At 38.6% G+C, this 18,438-nt stretch overlaps 1 long non-coding RNA gene across 1 annotated transcript; it reads right to left on the bottom strand.

The window, feature by feature from the left end:
- Positions 1–1,453: 1,453 nt before the first annotated feature.
- Positions 1,454–14,010, bottom strand: LOC138745944 (uncharacterized). The gene is made up of 3 exons (XR_011346612.1): positions 13,946–14,010; positions 9,974–10,058; positions 1,454–1,758 (listed from the first exon to the last, which is right to left on the bottom strand). It is a non-coding gene; the product is annotated as an uncharacterized lncRNA (long non-coding RNA).
- Positions 14,011–18,438: the final 4,428 nt, after the last annotated feature.

Genomic DNA, 18,438 nt, shown 5'->3' with positions numbered 1-18,438 from the left:
TTTCTCCAGCATTGTGTTTTTACTCAGTTACAGGGTCTGCAGACTTTTGTGTTTTTCTCCATACATAGATGGGCACTGAGGGACTGTGTGGCCCAGCTGACGGAGGTCCTAATGGACGTCTTCATCATTTCTCTGCAGCTGTCCACTGTCTCTCCATGATTCAAAGGAGCCACCATCACCTCATTGGCCAAGAGAGTGACATTAACTGGACTAACTGATTACCGTCCAGTGGCACTGACATCTACCATCATGAAGTGCTTTTACCGACTGGTGGAATGCATCAAATCACACCTTCCAATGACATTGGACTGATTCTAATGTGTCTACTATCCAAACTGGTCCACAGATGATACTATTGCTTTGACCCTCCACTCTGTTCTGATCCACCTAGAGAATGATGCCTCATTCTCCAGGTTGTTGTTCATTGATTTCAGCTCTGCATTCAACATGATCAGTCTTCAAAACCCCCTCTCTGCAATTGGATCCTGAACTCCTTGATCAAAAGACCACAGTCAGACCAGCATGGCAGCAAAACCTCAAGTCTCATCATACTGAGCATGAAGGGCTTTGAGTTCAGCCTACTGCTGCTCACACTACTGACTCAAGACTGCATTGCCAGATTCAATTCAAACAGAAACATCAAGTTTGTGGATGATACAAAAGCAGTTGGCCTCGTTGGTGAAAATAATTCAGCTTACAGAGAGGAGGTTGGGAGGCTCATCAAATGGCTTGCAAACAACAACTTGAATCGCAATATTGTGGACTTCAGGGGGATGAAAATCAAGCACTCTTCATGACATATCACTGCCTCCATGATTGAGAGAGTGAAGAGCACAAAATGTATTGGTGTGCATACAATACTTGACCTATACACACAGTGCCTCATTAGTCAGGAAGACGCAGCAGAGCTTACACTTCCTAAGGAGAATGAGGAGGGTAAACACTACCAGCCCTATCTTGACAACATTTTACAGGAGCATAATTGAGAGTGTCCTGTTGGGCTGAATCATGTGTGGTATGTAGCTGCAAAGCATCGGACTGGAAGTCAATACAGAGGATAATCAAAACAGCTGAGAAGATCACTTGGGTCTCCCTTTGCTACATTGATGACATTCACTGGGAACATTGCTTAAATAGGGGTCAAAGAATTATTGAGGACTTGTTCCATCTGGGACACAGTATCTTTGATCTTTTGAGATAAAGGAGCATCAAAATTGTGACTGCAAGCTAAGAAATAACTTCTTCCCACAGGCCATGAGACTGTGAATGCTATCCTGTAAATGAGTATAAATTATTACAAAATATTTACATATGTATATTTTATATTATATCTATGTATATACAGTTCCCTCCATAATATTTGGGACAAAGACACATTTTTCTTTTATTTTCCCCTGCGCTCCACAGTTTTAAATTGAAATCAAACAATTCACATGCGATTTAAGTGCACCTTCCAGATTTTATTCAAGGTTATTTGTATACAATTTGGTTTGACCATGTAGAAATTACAACATTTTTTATGCATGATCTCCTGATTTCAGGGCACCATAATGTTTGGGACATTTGGCTTCACACATGTTTGTGATTACTTAGTTATGTTTAATTGCTTCATTGGTGCAGGTATAAGAGAGCTAGGCTTGCTTCTAAGCTTTTGATCACTTTTGGAGTCACATTTTGATCACATTTGGAATCTGTAGTTGCATTTCACAACATGAGGACAGAGTTATACCAATGAAAATTAAAAAAGGCATTTTGAGGCTGAAAAACAAGAATCAAACAATAAGAGACATTGTCCAAACTTTAATGTTACCTAAATCAACAGTTTGGAACATCATTAAGAGGAAAGAGCATACTGGTGAGGTCAGTAATTGCATTGGGACTGGTATTCCAAAGAAGACCACCATTGATGTGACAGAAGAATCCTCATCATAATGAAGAAAAATCCCCAAATGTATGTCTTGCAGATCAGAAACACTCTTCAGGAAGCAGTTGTGGATATGTCAATGGCTATTGTTTTCAGAAGACTTCATGAACAGAAATACAGAGACTACACTGTAAGATACAAACTATGCAAAGGTGGTATGCTTTGGATCTTGGGCAGTTCCTTTATGCCTCCACACTTTGCTCTTGCATCACTCTGATACAGATTAAAATTGGTCTCATCAGCCCGCAAGAGCTTTTTCCAGAATTTTGCAGGCTCTTTTAAATGCTTCTTGGCAAACTAATCTGGCCATCCTTTCTATTGCTAACTAGCAGTTTGCATCTTGAGGTGAGGTGCCGGAGGATTGGAGGGTAGCTCATGTTGTTTCATTGTTTAAAAAGACTCCAAACGTAAACCAGAAAATTACAGGCTGGTGAGCCTGATGTCAGTAGTAGGTAAATTGTTGGAGGGTGTTCTGAGAGATCAGGTACACAAGTATTTGGACAGCCAAGGGCTGATTAAGGATAGTCAGCATTGACTTTGTGCATGGTAGGTCATGTTTAATGAATTTTATAGTTTTTTGAGGAGGTTACTAAGAAAGTAGTTGAAGGAAAGGCTGTGGATGTTGCCTACATGGACTTTAGTAAGGCCTTTGACAAGGTCCCACATGGGAGATTAGTTCAGAAGGTTCAGACACTAGGTATCTTTGGAGAGATTGTAAACTGGATTCGAAATTTGCTGAATGGGAGAAGATGGAGACTGGAGTGGATGATTGCTTCTTAGATTGGAGGCCTGTGATTAGTGATTGGTGTTTTTTGTCCATATCAATGATTGGATGATAATGCTGTAAATTGGATCAGCAAGTTTGCTGATGACACTAAGATTGGAGGCATTGTGGATAGCGAGGAAAGCTTTCAAAGCTTGCAGAGGGATCTGGACCAGCTGAAAAAATGGGCCAGAAAATGGCAGATGGAATTTAATGCAGACAAGTGTGAAGTGTTGTATTTTGGAAGGTACAACATGTATAGTAAATGGAAGGGCACAGAGGAGTGTGGAGGAATACATAATTCCCTGAAAATGACATCACAGGTAGACAGGGTTGTGAAGAAAGCTTTTTGGCACTTGGCCTTCATCAATCAAAGATGGGCTGTTATGGAGAGGTTGGATAAGTCATTGGTGAGGTCAAATTTGGAGTATTGTATACAGTTCTGGTTGCTAAACTACAGAAAGGATATCAGTAAGATTAAGATCTTACTTAAGATTTACTGGATGTTGCTGGGTCTTCAGGGCTTGAGTTACAGGGAAAGATTAAAGTTTACATTAAAGTTTGGACTTTATTCCTTGGAACGTAGAATAATGAGGGAAATTTGAGAGTTTACAAAATTATGAGGAATAGAAAGAGTAAATGCGAGTAGGCTCTTCCACAGGCTTAGGGTGAAAGGGAAAAGGCTTAGGGGAACATTAGAGGGAACTTCACTCAGTGGTGGCAGTGTGGAACAAGCTGCCATCTGACGTGGTAAATGTGGGCTCACTTTTAAGAATGCATTGGATAGTTACAAGGATGGGAGTGGTCTGGAGGGTTATCAAATGGGTGCAGCTCAGTGAGACTAGCGGAATGATGCTTTGACACATGCTTGAAGGGCCGAATGACTTGTATTCTGTGCTGTAGTGTTCTTTGGTTCTAATCTTGAATAAAATCTGCAATATGTGCTTTAATTCCATGTGAATTGTTTAATGACTAATTTAAAACTGTGGTGCACTGAGCAAATAAAGGAAAAAAGTTTCTTTGTCCCAAACATTATGGGAGTGTGTGTGTGTGTGTGTGTGTGTGTGTGTGTGTGTGTGTGTGTGTGTGTGTGTGTGTGTGTGTGTGTGTGTGTGTGTGTGTGTGTGTGTGTGTGCACGCGTACGCATCATTGTCCCGAGAAATGCTCTGGTTGTACATGTAAAGTCAGATCTTAAAGCCTCATACTTGAAGGTTTGCAATTCAGAACTCTCTTATTTTTACTTCTGTATTTTACTCAGTCACTATATACTCTTAAGAAGTAGCACACCACAGGTTCAGGAAAATACTGATCTCCTTCTTTGCATCAATTGATAAGCCATAAGATTTTATATTTTATAAAAGGGCTATTAATGAATTAGAGAATTCGAGTTTTTCTTGTTTCCTCACAAAGTTCTTGGTCCAATCATTTTGTTTTAAATTAAGACATTAAATGTTTACTGCTGTGAAAAAATTTCCTTTGACATTGAATTTCTGAGAGTTTATCTTATCAGTGAGGATGTCATTATTCACTCTTTATAACCATTCGTGTTCTGACACTGTGCTTTAATCAAATAAGCAGGAAAAATAACTTGCATTTAAATTGTCTAATGAGCATGGAATTTTTCTGCTGATGTGAAATCTTCTGAAATATTCGCAACAATTTTTCACATTTTAATATTTTATCATCATGTTACTAATGAAAATTGACTGAATAAATCTGTATGATGTAAAGACACTTTGCTGTAATTGAATTTTGACTAGATTTATTTTCTGAATTTCAAAAAGGAAATATTATATTTAAAGGCCATCAAATGATGCTGAGTTTATTGTCATATACATTGTAATATATATATGTACACAAGAATTTTTGCTTGCTGCTGTTGAGCAGGTACTTCGTAAAATATAAACAAAAAAACTGCAGTTAATTGTGAACAATTTTTCAATATATGTATTATATTGAAGGAATCACTAATTCTGTGACACAGCCATTGTTGCTCAGTGCCACAGTATCTAAAATAGCCGCAGTTTTATTTTCACTTTCAAATGCTCAACTTCAAGTGGTCAGGAACTGGAGCAAGGTTCAAATCCTCTACCTTTGGCAAAGATTTCTGCTCAGAGGTATTGGCATTTCCATACCAGGCTGTGATGCAGATGGTCAAAACACATCTTTAGAAGTTTGCCAAGGTTTCTGATATCACACCAAACCTCTGCAAACTCCTGAACAAGTAGAGGCACTGGCACGCTTTCTTAAAATTTAAGTTGTTTTTTTTAAATTAAAAAAAAATTAATAAAAAAAAATTAGACATACAGCATAGTTACAGGCCATTTTGGTCCACAAGTCTTTGCTGCCCAATTAACCATACATTTTGAATGGTGGGAGGAAACCCGAGCCCCCAGGGAAAACCCATGCGACACGGGGAGAACGTAAACTCCTTACAGACAGCATAAGATTGAAACCCCGGTCCTGATCGCTGGCTCTGTAAAGACATTAAGCTAACTGCTATGCCAACCGTGCCACCAAATGACATTAGTATGGAGACTCCAGGAAAGGTAGTCCTATATTGTGACTCCCAGGAATTTATTTTGCTTACCTCTTCACCTTTGATTGCCCCAATGATAACTGGATCATACACCTCTGACTTTTCTTTCATAAAGTCTACAATCTGCTCTTTGGTTTATGTTTTCAGTCTCTCTCCTGTCTGCTGAATCATCGCCCTTTTTTATACAGCCCACTACTGTGGTATCATCAGCAAATTTGTGAATGGTGCTGTTGTCGTACCAAGCCGACAGCCATAGGTGTAAATCGAGTAGATCGGGGGCTAAGTACACGGCACTATGGTGCTCCAGTGCTGACGGAGATTGTGGAGGATATGTTCTTGCCAATCAACACTGATTAGGATGTAGAGGTGAGGAAATCTAGGATTCAATTTCACAGTGGGGTATTGAGGCCTAGGTCTTGAAGTTTGCTGATCAATTTTGAGAGGATGATGGAGTTGACTGCTGAACTGTAGTCAATCAAGTACATCCTGATGTATACATCTTTGTTGTCTATGTGTAAGAGGGCTTTGTGCAGAGCCAATAAGATGGCATCTGGTGTAGACCTGCATTTTGGTGGGCAAATTGGAATGGATCCAAGTCACTGCTTCAGCACTGACCTCTGAATACACCATCACTGTTGATGTGAGTACCACAGTTAGTATCATTTAGGCAGGTTATCACACTCTTCTTGAGCACTAGTACAATTGAGGCTTGTTTGAAACAGATGAGTGCCACATCCTGTCAGAATGAGATGTTAAAGATATCTGTGAATACATTGGCCAGTTTAACAGCACAGGTTTTAAGTACTCGGCCAGGTACTCTGTCTGGACCAAGTGCTTTCCTTGGATTCACTCTTCTGAAGGCACCCCACATGCCTTCTTCAGATACTGACAGTAGAGGATCAACAGGGAACATGGGGTATGCAATTAACTTCTCCCTGTTCCAGTGGTTAAATTGGGTGTACAAGGCATTGAGTTCATCTGGGAGTGAAAGTTTATGGTCTCCTATTGCACAGGATTTAGTTTTGCAGCAGATTAGGTCATTTCGGCCCTGCCACATCTGTCGAGTATCCTCATATTTTCCAGATTCAGACACTTCATGTCTCCTGGAAGATGGGTTTCTGTAGTTCATACCTGCTCCTAGTATAGTGGAGTAGATTCCTGAATCTTAATGCTTGTAATCTGGCTCTCAGCAGGATCTGTATTTCATGGTTCATCTGGGAAAACCCCTGAAAGATTTGGTGACGACACAAGCATCCACAGCTGATTTGCAGAAGTTCAGCACAGTCCTGGTGTAATCATTCCGATCCTCAGCTGAGTTCTTGAACACTGACAACCATTAGCCTCCTGCAATAACCTTCTGGCTGTTGTGATGCCTGGAATTTCTCTTTTTCAGCTGTCTGTATGCTGGCAGAAGGTGCACTGCCAGGTGACTTGACTTGCCAAAATGCAGACTTGGGAAAGAACTATAGGCTTTCCTTATCTAGTGTAGCAGTGATCACGTGGGCTTGGACCACTGGTATAGCAGGTCATGTGCTGATGATAATTGGGCAGGATTGACTTAAAGCAAGCCTGGTTAAAGTTACTGATTATGATTTGTAGTGCATCTGGGTAGGCCATCTCTTGTTCACTGAAGTTCACTGCAGCTCTGTGAGTGGCTGTTTATAATCTGCATTGGTATGTATATAAGCTCTGGTGAGAATCACTGATGAGAACTCTCGGGGAAGATAGAAGGGTTTGCATTTAATCAATATTTGTCCTAAGGCAGTGGAGCAGGAGGCAAACTTAACTCCAATATCCATGCACTAGCACTGCGGTATTAACTAAAAACAACAGCTCTGTACACGCTGATCTTTGTGTGTTTCTTCAGGTGGTTGTTTTTCCAGACTCTTTTGTGTAGTCTTCCAAAGGCGCTATTTGCCTTGGCGAGTCTGTTGTCTATCTCGTTGTCAATCCTTGCATCCGATGAAATGGTGCAGCCGAGGTAGGTAAACTGGTTGACCGTTTTGAGTTCTGTGTGCTCGATGGAGATGTGGGGGAGCTGGTAGTCATGGTGGGGAACTGGCTGATGGAGGACCTCAGTTTTCTTCAGGATGACTTCCAGGCCAAACGTTTTGGCAGTTTTGCGCAAAACAGGACGTTATGCGCTGGAGAGCTGGCTCTGAATGGGCAACTAAAGCGGCATCGTCTGCAAAGAGTAGTTCATGGACAAGTCGCTCCTGTTTGGCTCCGAATCGTGGGTCCTCTACCGGCATCACCTACGGCTCCTAGGACACTTCCATCAGCGGTGTTTCCGCTCCATCCTCAACATTCATTGGAGTGACTTCATCACCAACATCGAAGTACTCGAGCTGGCAGAGTCCGCAAGCATCGAATCCACGCTGCTGAAGACCCAACTGCACTGGGTGGGTCACATCTCCAGAATGGAGGACCATCGCCTTCCCAAGATTGTGTTATATGGCGAGCTCTCCACTGGCCATCGTGTCAGAGGTGCACCAAAGAAGAGGTACAAGGACTGCTTAAAGAAATCTCTTGGTGCCTGCCACATTGACCACTGCCAGTGGGCTGATATCGCCTCCAGCCGTGCATCTTGGTGCCTCACAGTTTGGCGGGCAGCAACCTCCTTTGAAGAAGACTGCAGAGCCCACCTCACTGACAAAAGACAAAGGAGGAAAAACCCAACACCCAACCCCAACCAACCAATTTTCCCTTGCAACCGATGCAACCATGCCTGCCTGTCCTGCATCGGACTTGTCAGTCACCAACAAGCCTGCAGCAGACGTGGACATACCCCTCCATAAATCTTCATCCACGAAGCCAACCCAAAAAAGAAAAGAAAAATTAACTAAAAAGCAAACACTTACCCCTCTGTCTTTGCTCAAATGATGAAATGGTCTGGTTGGATCACCACATTGGATGTGTTCTCCATTAGCCAAGTCTCGATGCAGCAAACAACTATGTTTCAATGTATTATTTCCTGAGGATGATGAGATGGTGATGAGGAATAGCTATTCAATAGAAAACTTTTGAAACGACCCATCTTATGGCCTGGTTTTGGGTTTCTAACCTGGTCAATCAGTCTTCAAAACCATAGTACCATTGGATAGGATTTGAACCCAGCAAGGCTGAAGGAATTGTTATATATTTCCAAGTCAGGATGATAATGGCTTGACTCATCAGGGTCAATAATCAAGTATCAAAATGTAGACCTTCAGTTTGGAATCTGGTGAAATCAGTAGTGAACTCAAGTGGAGTCCTGAATCTCCTGGCCTCTGCTACTGTTTTTCCAGGCAGCAACCTGCAGAGTGGCATGGTTAAAGCAATGCTATTATAGTACCAGCATCATGGGTTTGAAACTGGCTGTCTAGAAGGAGTCTGTATGTACTACCTGTGAACTCCGTAGGTTTCTTCCGGGTGCTTTGGTTTCCTCCCATCCTTCAAAATGTATGGGGATAATAGGTGAATTGGAGAATTTGGACGGCATGGGCCAGTGGGCCAAAAGGGCCTATGTCTAATTTAAATAAAAAATAAAACCACATTTCTTCAGTATGCCAGGACTCTTGAATGGTGGGCATACTGATTTAAACACTAGGAAGGAACAGGGTCCCTAGCTCAGTCTACAAATCAAAGAACACGCAGTTCAGTTAGATGACAGTGGATGCAAGTGTGACCTCTCCTGCAGGGGAGATTATTGACTTTTAAATTAAAACATTGATAATTGTGTTGTGCTCTGTTAGAACACGAATTGCCTTAAGATCTAACTGGATATGCTTGGGGCAATCTCTGACCTATGGTATTAATTTTTAAAAGAGCAACTTGTGTGGCTAACTGCCTGCAGATGTGCCATTGCCATCCAACCAATGATTGATAAGAAACCACAGGAATAGAAAGAAAGAATAGGGGTTGATTTTTGATATTATATTGACTATGTAATGCAAAAATGTATTGCATCTGCAAAAGATTCTTACTACAATATCTCAGTTGTTTTTATAATCCCTGCTTTCATTTATTTTGGAAATCGTATGTGACCTGCGTTTCTGTATAATTCAGGCACACTTCACTCATCTATAAAACCACCTCCCAAGTTCTTTTAAATAAGATAGCACTTACTTTCCTTTTCCAAAAAAGAGATTTTCAGTGGAGCCCAAATTTATAAAAAGATAACTATCCACATCCCTCATTAACTCTCACCCTTGATTCTCAATGTATAATTAACAGGCAAAAACAACATCATAAATACATATGAAGATTAATCGTAGTGACAATGTGATTCATCAGACAAGCTTGTAAAACTCTTTTGAGAGTTCAATGAGGTCAGGAAGGGGCATGCTGCTACCACAAGTATGCAGAAATTAGTCAATGATTGGGGCACCTGGTGCAATGGTTTAGGTGAATGGAGCAAGCAGCAAGCATCCACCTTTGCTGATGAGACAAAAGTAGGTGATTAAGAGGAGACAAAAATTTTGCAAAAGGATATAGACTAGTTTTGTAAGGACAAAGCAATGATATATAATAATGAGGACAGATGTGGATTATACACCCTGGTAGGCAGAGTAGGAAGCAAATATTATTTAAATGATAAATCAAATGTCTTCTCACAAGCAATACACATCATCAGGCATACTTAGCAAGTAATTAGGAAGGGAAAGGTGTGTCTTGTAAGAGCAGGGTGGAATGCAGGAATGGTAAACTGCAAGGGTAAGAAAGTTTTGTACCGTCTGTACAGAGAAAGCTTTGATGAGACCACACCTGGACTATCTGTACGATTTTTCTCTTCTTTCTTAAGAGGGACTGTAGTTGTTTCCATGAGATGGGTTTCATATTGTAGAATTCCCTTATGAAAAAAAAATTGAACAGAATATTTTTCTTAATGAAAATTGAAGATGACAATTGATCTCATTGAGCCACATGATGCTGTGATGTTTCTTTCCCCTCTTGGGAGAGTCCAAAATTTGGAATATTGTCCCATATTAAGTGATTGCCCAACTGAAATGAGGAGTTTTTTTGTTGAGGATTCTAAATTTTTGGATTTCTCAACCATGGAGAACTGTTGATACTTAAATGTTAAATATATCAAAGCTGGAAATGACTTTGGGCTGCGGGGAAATTGAGATTTATAGGGAATAGCCAGTAAAATAATTGAGTTGAAGCCAATTATCAGATTACCCATGATCTTGTTGAATGGTGGAACAGGCTCAAGGAGCCAAATGGCTTACTTTGGTTCCTATATTTGAAGCTGTTATGATTATTTCACAGTAATCCTGTTTTTTGGAGAGAAGGTTTTTGAAAATTAAGTTTCTTGCCCAGGACCATCTAGTGTCCAACCTCCTTTAGCCTATTTAAATTATCTGCCCATTGGTGAACTCCCATAATCTGATCTCCGAGGATGGTCATATCTGACACTATTGAGAATACTGTGTCGATGATAAACTGAGTGATGCTATGAACAATGAATGTTATTTGACTGATCTGGAAATAAATTGTTTTGTCTGTAACTTCTCTCTTTCTTTCATTTTATTAAACTGATAATGAATTTCTCATCTTATTGAGTTGATAACAATTAGTTCTCAGTTTAAAGTCAAGGAATGTGTAAGCTTAAATGATGCTCATATTTTTCAGTCTTTTCATTTTAAATTCATGCACTCAGATATTTATTTTCAAAATGATGACTTCTGTTTGTATTTGTAAGAAAAATTGTTATCGCTGTAACACTGGGATAAATTTCTCTTAAATTTTGTGATAATGCACTGGATTCATAGGGAGATAGGGTGGATGTAATTAAAGTGTGTCAAGGTAATTTCTATTAAAAATCCAAATACAGATATTTGTAATTGAAACCATTGATGGAAAGTACATGTTTTTAATATAGATATAGAGAAGTATTGATTATAACAAGTTAGGTGTAATGTATTGTCACCTTGATATCCATGAAAACCAATCTCTAAATATCATACAGTATTTGATAATGTGTCACTGCAGCAATAAATGCACATTATAATTACTACTATTTTGGGATTGAACCCATATTAGAAGTAACTGAGAATTTAATCATGACTGTATATTATGTATGTCATGGAAATAATTTAATCTTGTTCACAATTCTTGAGATAATGAGTACATTTGTATCTAATGCTCAAAGGTGTTTTCATTTTTGACCATGATTATTCCCATGGAAGAACTTGTAAACTAATTTCCCAAAATATTTAATTATTTCACTGAGGAAATACTATAAACTTCTCCTCACTTTACTTTCATTTTTAATCCTAGTGTGTTTCTGTTAGCTAGTAGTGAAATGGTTCTAATACACATGAAACTGTTGATTTTAGCAACCTTTCTTAGCACACATATATTCTAATAATCCTTAACAATTTGTTCATTTATAAAAAAAAAAGATTACTGTTTTCTGAAATAATGAATACTTTGCACAGAGTGCTTAAAGACATTACGGTCTTTGTCAAAAGTTATTTCTGCAGAAATACTTTCAAACTAATTTCCAAAAACATTTACTTGTTTCTCAGAATACAGTATAAACTCCTTGTGGTCTTGCTTTCATATTTCAACCCAGTGTTGTCTTGTCAGCAGAATGTTAATTAGTTGTACAGTATATACATATTAAGCTATTCATCTAGCACCTTTTACATTGCTCTTGCTATTCTAATAAAAGTTTTAAAATGGTGACATTTCAATGACTGTTCTGAGTCAATACAATTAAGCTTAGAGGGGGATTGGAGATAGTGGATAGGAAATGTTTCAAATAAACTAATTTGCGTACCCATAAACCCTAGCTTTTAATGCTTTGTGTTTTTCTTTTAAAATACTTAACAACTTACAGTCACTTCAAAGCAATTTGGCATATATTGAGATTTTACTGAATGGAAAAGATTCAATAAAATTTAACTCATTTGAAATGCTTACAATAAGGCTCATTTCCATGTGATCGAGACTACAGTTTGTGCATTTTTAAACTGGAAGTTTTTTTTTGTTTTCAGCCACAAATGGTAGCTATTTACATAAAACAAGGAATCCTTTGTACTCTGTTGTGTTTTAGAAACATTTAACAAGTCAGACTGGGTTTTTATTGATCTTCTGTAGACTAAAATGGCTACACACAGTTTAATTTCTGGAAGCATAAGCATTGCTTGAGGACAGTGGGGAATATTTTGTGCAAAGGATATTAAATTAAAAACCTGGCCAGACAGAATTTGAAATAATTATACAAGCTTTCCTTTAGTTTGCTGCTTTGTGAGTTTGGGTTGGGAGGTAGAATTGTCCAAACATCCAGCCGACTCTGTCTGGAATAAAGCCACTGCAGAACAATGAAGCTGTTTGTAATTGGTGAGCTCTGTGGCTATAAATTATTGGATTCTTTAATTATATATTTAAATACTGTTACAACCATAAGGCCACCACTTACTAAAACAAAGGAAGTGTTCAGCTAGAACTACCCTAGAGTTAATGTCTATTTCAGTATGTTAAATAACAACAGGTAAGTTCTTAAACTTTTTCTATATTGCCTACCCTGCATTCGCTGAAAAAAGATTTTGGTTAACAGCTAGGCTGTGTTTGAACATAATAAAAATTAGCTACCACTAGAACATATACCTTTGGTATTAAAATAGATACATGATACATTTAGTCCATGTTTTGGGGAAAATGGAGAAAGGAAAATGTTTTCTGCATAATGGTACTGAACATCTGTGTACTGTTTATCATTAATGAACTAATAGCACAACATTCTGTCTCATTGTGTAGTTTTTAGCCAGCTTGAATAATATGCTTCAGTGGATTATGAAGGCTAATTTCAAACTGCAAGCTGATCATCTCTCTGTAATATGACAGACCTTACAGTGTGATTTGCCTTTATTTGAAAGCTTATTTTGAGACAACCATTTTTTAACATAACTATCCACATATTGCAAAAAATGAACAATCAAATTGCAAAGAACAATAATATATTTTAGTTCACAAACCTGATATGTAAGAATTCACAATGAGTTAATATATTTTTTAAATTGTGAGAAATAATATCCCAAAAATTATATTTTGGAATAAGAGAGCTTCATAGAACTTTTATCAATATGACATGAATAAACAGCAGTAATTTTGCCAATAGGTTGGCAGAGAAGGGGCAGTGATCATGACCATTCAAAGTGGTTGATTGGTGGCCAGTTCTATGGCATATTTGAATGCACTTATTTTGCCTTCTAATTTGTAAGAATGTAGAATTTTAATGTTTCTGCTGATCTCTATACTAGGAAAGGTTACAGTATGAAATTTGGAAGGAGGAGGTTCTAGAAATTAATGTGAATTACAGAGCAAAATTTGTCTACACTAATGTTTGTATATGAAACAAGCACAAGAGTGGTGTGACTTCTCTTGTCCAATCTTTATTCAAAGAGTTGCATGTATTTTATCTATGCCATTTTCTGTTCAGCAAGCCAGAATGCAGTGCAGCAGAATGGGAAGAGATCCTCTTTGCTAACAAGTTTCATCTTATCCCATTGCAACTGAGTAAAGAGCAGACATGATCAATAAAAATTGTAAGTATTGAAGAGAAACCATTTTTTGTGATTAAAGCATTTGGTCTTTGGCCATACTGAGCAGAGTCAGAAGTAAATCATGAAAATCTGTAGACACTGGCTGAAGTAAGAAACACAAAATGCTGGAGAAGCTCAGCAGATCAAACAGTGTCCTTTACATAGCAAAGGTAGAAATACATACCCAATGTTTAGGCTGGAGTCCTTCATCAAGGTATGAGAGAATGCCAGCAGGTGTCCAACAAAAGGGGAGGGGGGGAAAAGGGGGTTGAAAAGGCAGGAGATGATAGGTGGATGAGGGGAGGGAGGGGACAGCAGCAATGAGGGGGAGGAGGGATGGCTGGGTGGGTAAGCTGAGACACATGGTTTTAAAAATAGAAATCTCGCATTAGATTTGAGTTCACTAATCTCGTCTGGGATGGAGGTAGGGATTCCACATTTGACATTAAACTCTCAGATTCAGGAAGGCAAATGTCAAAACTCTTGTAGCAGACCAGCAGGGATTTTATCTGAAGGCTGTACCTGGCAATTGGAGTCAAGTGACTCAGGCAGTTGGAGTTAAAAAACTCAGAGCAGCAGGAAGCTGATTAGGCAATTGAGATCAATTGATCTTGTGACACAGGGTGGTATTAATTCACTTCAACCCTGCAGTCAAGGGAGAAGGCTGGATTTATATATAGCAGTGAGTAAGAAATTTACATCTAATTATTTTTTATACACTCTTATTCAGGATAATTTCCAAACTGATCTAGTATTTACATAAACAAATTTGCATTGATTTTGTGTTAAAATTGTGCCCATTAATGATTATTAAAATGTATGGATAATAGGTTTGTACATTTTATTCTGGATAGTGTCTGCCATGTAGATTCCCCAATGCAATCTCCCCTTTTGCCTGTAATAATCTAGTGGCTAATGAAGATCTAAACATTGTCAGCAGTGATTGAACCTGGATTGATATCCTTGCTAAGGCTCCACAAAAAAGTAAAAATAATTTAATATATTACAATGCTTTCAAATTATTCATAACACTACAGTAAAGTTAAATGGCATGAGGTTATTTAGTCCAATGCCTTCACATGCTTTTCGCGTGTGTGTGTGTGTGTGTGTGTGTGTGTGTGTGTGTGTGTGTGTGTGTGTGTGTGTGTGTGTGTGTGTGTGTGTGTGTGTGTGTGTGTGTGTGTGTGTGTGTGTGTGTGTGTGTGTGTGTGTGTACACACACTAGGAATCCTAACCAAAGTCAAATTTCTTTTATTTTCATCATTCTCTGCATTATATTAATTTCTAATTGGAGTACACCATTTTGTCATACATTATGTGTGACTGTTTGCTTTCCTTGAACAATGCTATGATGGAATACATTATCCTAATGTAATTGAGCAACACAGAAGTAATGACTTTTGGGAACAGATAATATGAGGATAAGTCATAGATGACAAAGCACTCTAGATAATGGTATGAACAAAATTAATCTTGTTAAGTTTGGGACTTCTAACAAGTACATATTTCTCAGATGAATTCAGATTTGAAGCCAAAAGTGGTTTAGTAATGAACTATGATCTTGCATTGCGGTGAAGCCCTCTTCTACTTTACCTGAAACCGAAGATTTTTGAAATAGGCTAAAACATAAATATATTTTGCAACATAATTGAAGAATTACAGCACCCGAAAATATAGAAGCCCATGAAATGCATCAAGAAAGTGCAAATTAAGCTTTTAGCCAGAAAGTTTTAGAATCCCAAGACAACTTTTATTACTTACCTTTTCAGGATTTGTCAAGGTATTACATGAAGTGCCACTGATAATTAGCTGTTTATTTGAGGTAAGAGCCTACAGAACCAGATACAATCTTCAATAGCAGGTTAAGAATGGGTAATGGTGAAATTCACAGCACACTTTATTCTCTTCTTGCTGCAGAGGTCGAGGGCTATCGACCAGTAGCACTCATATCCACAGTGATGAAGTGTTTTGAGAGGATGGTGTTGAAGCAAATCAGCTCCTGCCTGAGCAATGATTATGGACCTGTTCCAATGAGGCAACTGGCCTATGGCGGATGCCATCTCACTGGCTGTATAGAAAGTCTGGAACATCTGGACAGCAAAGGTGCTTACATCAGGATGCTCTTTATCAACTACAGTTCAGCATTCATCACCATCATCCTTTCAAAATTGATCAGCAAACCCCAAGGCCTGGGTCTTAATGCCCACTGTGTCACGGGATCCTGGATTTCCTCCCCTCCAGACCACAATCAGAGAGGACTGGTAAGAACATCTCCTCCACTATCTCCATCAGTATTGGAGCATCATAGACCCCTGCTATACACCTATAACTCTGTGGCTCATATGACAACAACTCCATTTACAAATTTGCTGATGATGCCATGGAAAGGGGTTGTATAAAAATAGCGATGAGTTAGCATATAGGAGGAAGATTGAAAACTTGGCTGAATGGTGGTTCAACAACAACCACACACTCAGTGTTACCAAAACCAAGAAGCTAATTCAGGAAGGGAAAACCAGAGGTGTGTGATCCAGTGATCATCAGAGGTGGAGAGGGTGAGCAAATTTAAGTTCTTGGGAGTCACTATCTCAGAGGATATTTCTGGGACCCAACACACTAATAGTATTGTGAAGAAAGCACAACAGAATCTCTACTTCCTCGGGTTTGCAGAGGTTTGCTATGACATTGGAATCTCTGGCAAATTTCTACAGATGTTTGGTGGAAAGTGTGCTGACCAGCTACATCATGGTCTGATATGGGAACGCCAATACCCCTGAGTGGAAATCCTGCCAAAGTTAGTGGACGTGACCCAGGACATCTCTGGCCAAACCACCCCCACCATTGAGAACATCTACAGGGAATGCTGCCATCTGGGAGCAGCAGCAATCATCAAGGATTCACACCACCCAACACACACTCTGTTCTCACTGCTGTCCTCAGGAAAGAGATATAGGTGCCACAAGACTTGCACTTCCAGGTTCAAGAGCAGCTGCTACCCCTCCACCATCAGACTCCTCAACAACAAACTCAATCAGGGATTCTTATTTTTATACTTTTTTTTCTCTCTCTGAACTGCACAGTCAGATTGTTTACATTTCTTTATTTGTTTACATGTATACTTGAATATAGTTCTTTGCACTACCAATAAGTAATAATTCTGCCTCAACTGCAGGAAAAAGAATCTCATGGGTTATGTGATGTCATGTATATACTCTGATAATAAATCTGAACTTGGAATTTTATAAGGTATGGTGTACAAGCACAAACTTGATGGAGTATTGAATTGATCAAATGTGCGTTTTTTTTCAGGAATGTAATATAAACTCAGTCGTAAATAGAAAATATTAAACAGTGAAGTTATGGATGGATTAAGGATTAATTTCTGGGAGGTAGATTTTATCAGTAATATGTGATTTAATTGCTGAAGGATGACTTCATTTTGAATTGAGAAATGTTGTTTAAATTGTAATTGAAATTTTTTTGCATAAACCGGGAAAATATTTTTGTGCTTAAGATGCTCTTGTGGGAATTGTACTGAGTTAGTTCACCCTTGGGATATGTATTTAAGAACCTTTTTATTGCCCTCCATAATGTTTGTGGGAAAATGCACATTTTTTTTCCTTTATTTGCCCCTGTGCTCCACAGTTTTAAATTCACGTGATTAAAGTGTACATTCCATATTTTATTAAAGGTTATTTGTATACATTTTGTTTTGACCATGTAGAAATTGCATCACTTTTTATACATAGTTCCTCCATTTCAGGGGACCATAACATTTGGGACATAGCAATAATTTGTACATTAAGAGTCACATTTAGTACTTTGTTGCATATTCCTTGCATGCAATGACTGCTTGAAATCTGTGGTTCATGACATCACCAGGTGCTGAGTATTTGCTTTGGTGATTCCCTGCCAGGCTTCTTCTGCAGCCATCTTCAGCTTCTACATGTTTCGGGGACTTGTTTCGTTAAGTTTTCTCTTCAGCATATGATAGGAATACTCAATTGGGTTTTGATCAGGTGACTGACTTGGCTATTCAGGAATTATTCCAGTATTTAGCTTTAATAAACTCCTTCGTTGCTTTAGCAGTAAATTTGAAATCATTGTCTTGCTGCAGGTTGAAGTGCCATCCAATAAGTTTTTAAACTTTTACTCAAACTTGAGCAGATAAGATGATTCTATACACTTCAGAATTCATTTTGGTACTGTCTTCAGTTGCATAATCAATGAAGATTATCAATGAAGATAAGTCCACCAGTACCTGTAAAAGTCATAACACCCAGGCCATAACACCTTCACCCTCATATTTCACAGATGAGGTAGTGTGCTTTGGATCTTGGGTAATTCCTTTATGCCTCCACACTTTGCTCTTGCCATCACTCTGATTCAGATTAATCTTGGTTTCATCTGTCCACAAGACCATTTTCCAAAATTTTGCAGGTTTTTTTAAATACTTCTTGGCAAACTGTAATCTGGCCATCCTGTTACTGTGGCCAACTAGTGGTTTGCATCTTGTGTAGCCTCTATATTTCTGTTAATGAAGTCTTCTTCAGACAGTAGTCACTGACACACACACCTGTTTGCTCTTTCTTCTTTATGATGTTCCAAACAGTTGATTTGGACAATGTCTCCTATGGTTTATTCTTGTTTTTCAGCTTCTTTCATTGGCACAACTCT

This window comes from Narcine bancroftii, chromosome 11 (assembly GCF_036971445.1).
Source record: "Narcine bancroftii isolate sNarBan1 chromosome 11, sNarBan1.hap1, whole genome shotgun sequence".
In the NCBI taxonomy this organism is placed as follows: Eukaryota; Metazoa; Chordata; class Chondrichthyes; order Torpediniformes; family Narcinidae; genus Narcine; species Narcine bancroftii.
This window is presented reverse-complemented; position numbering and strand designations above follow the sequence as displayed.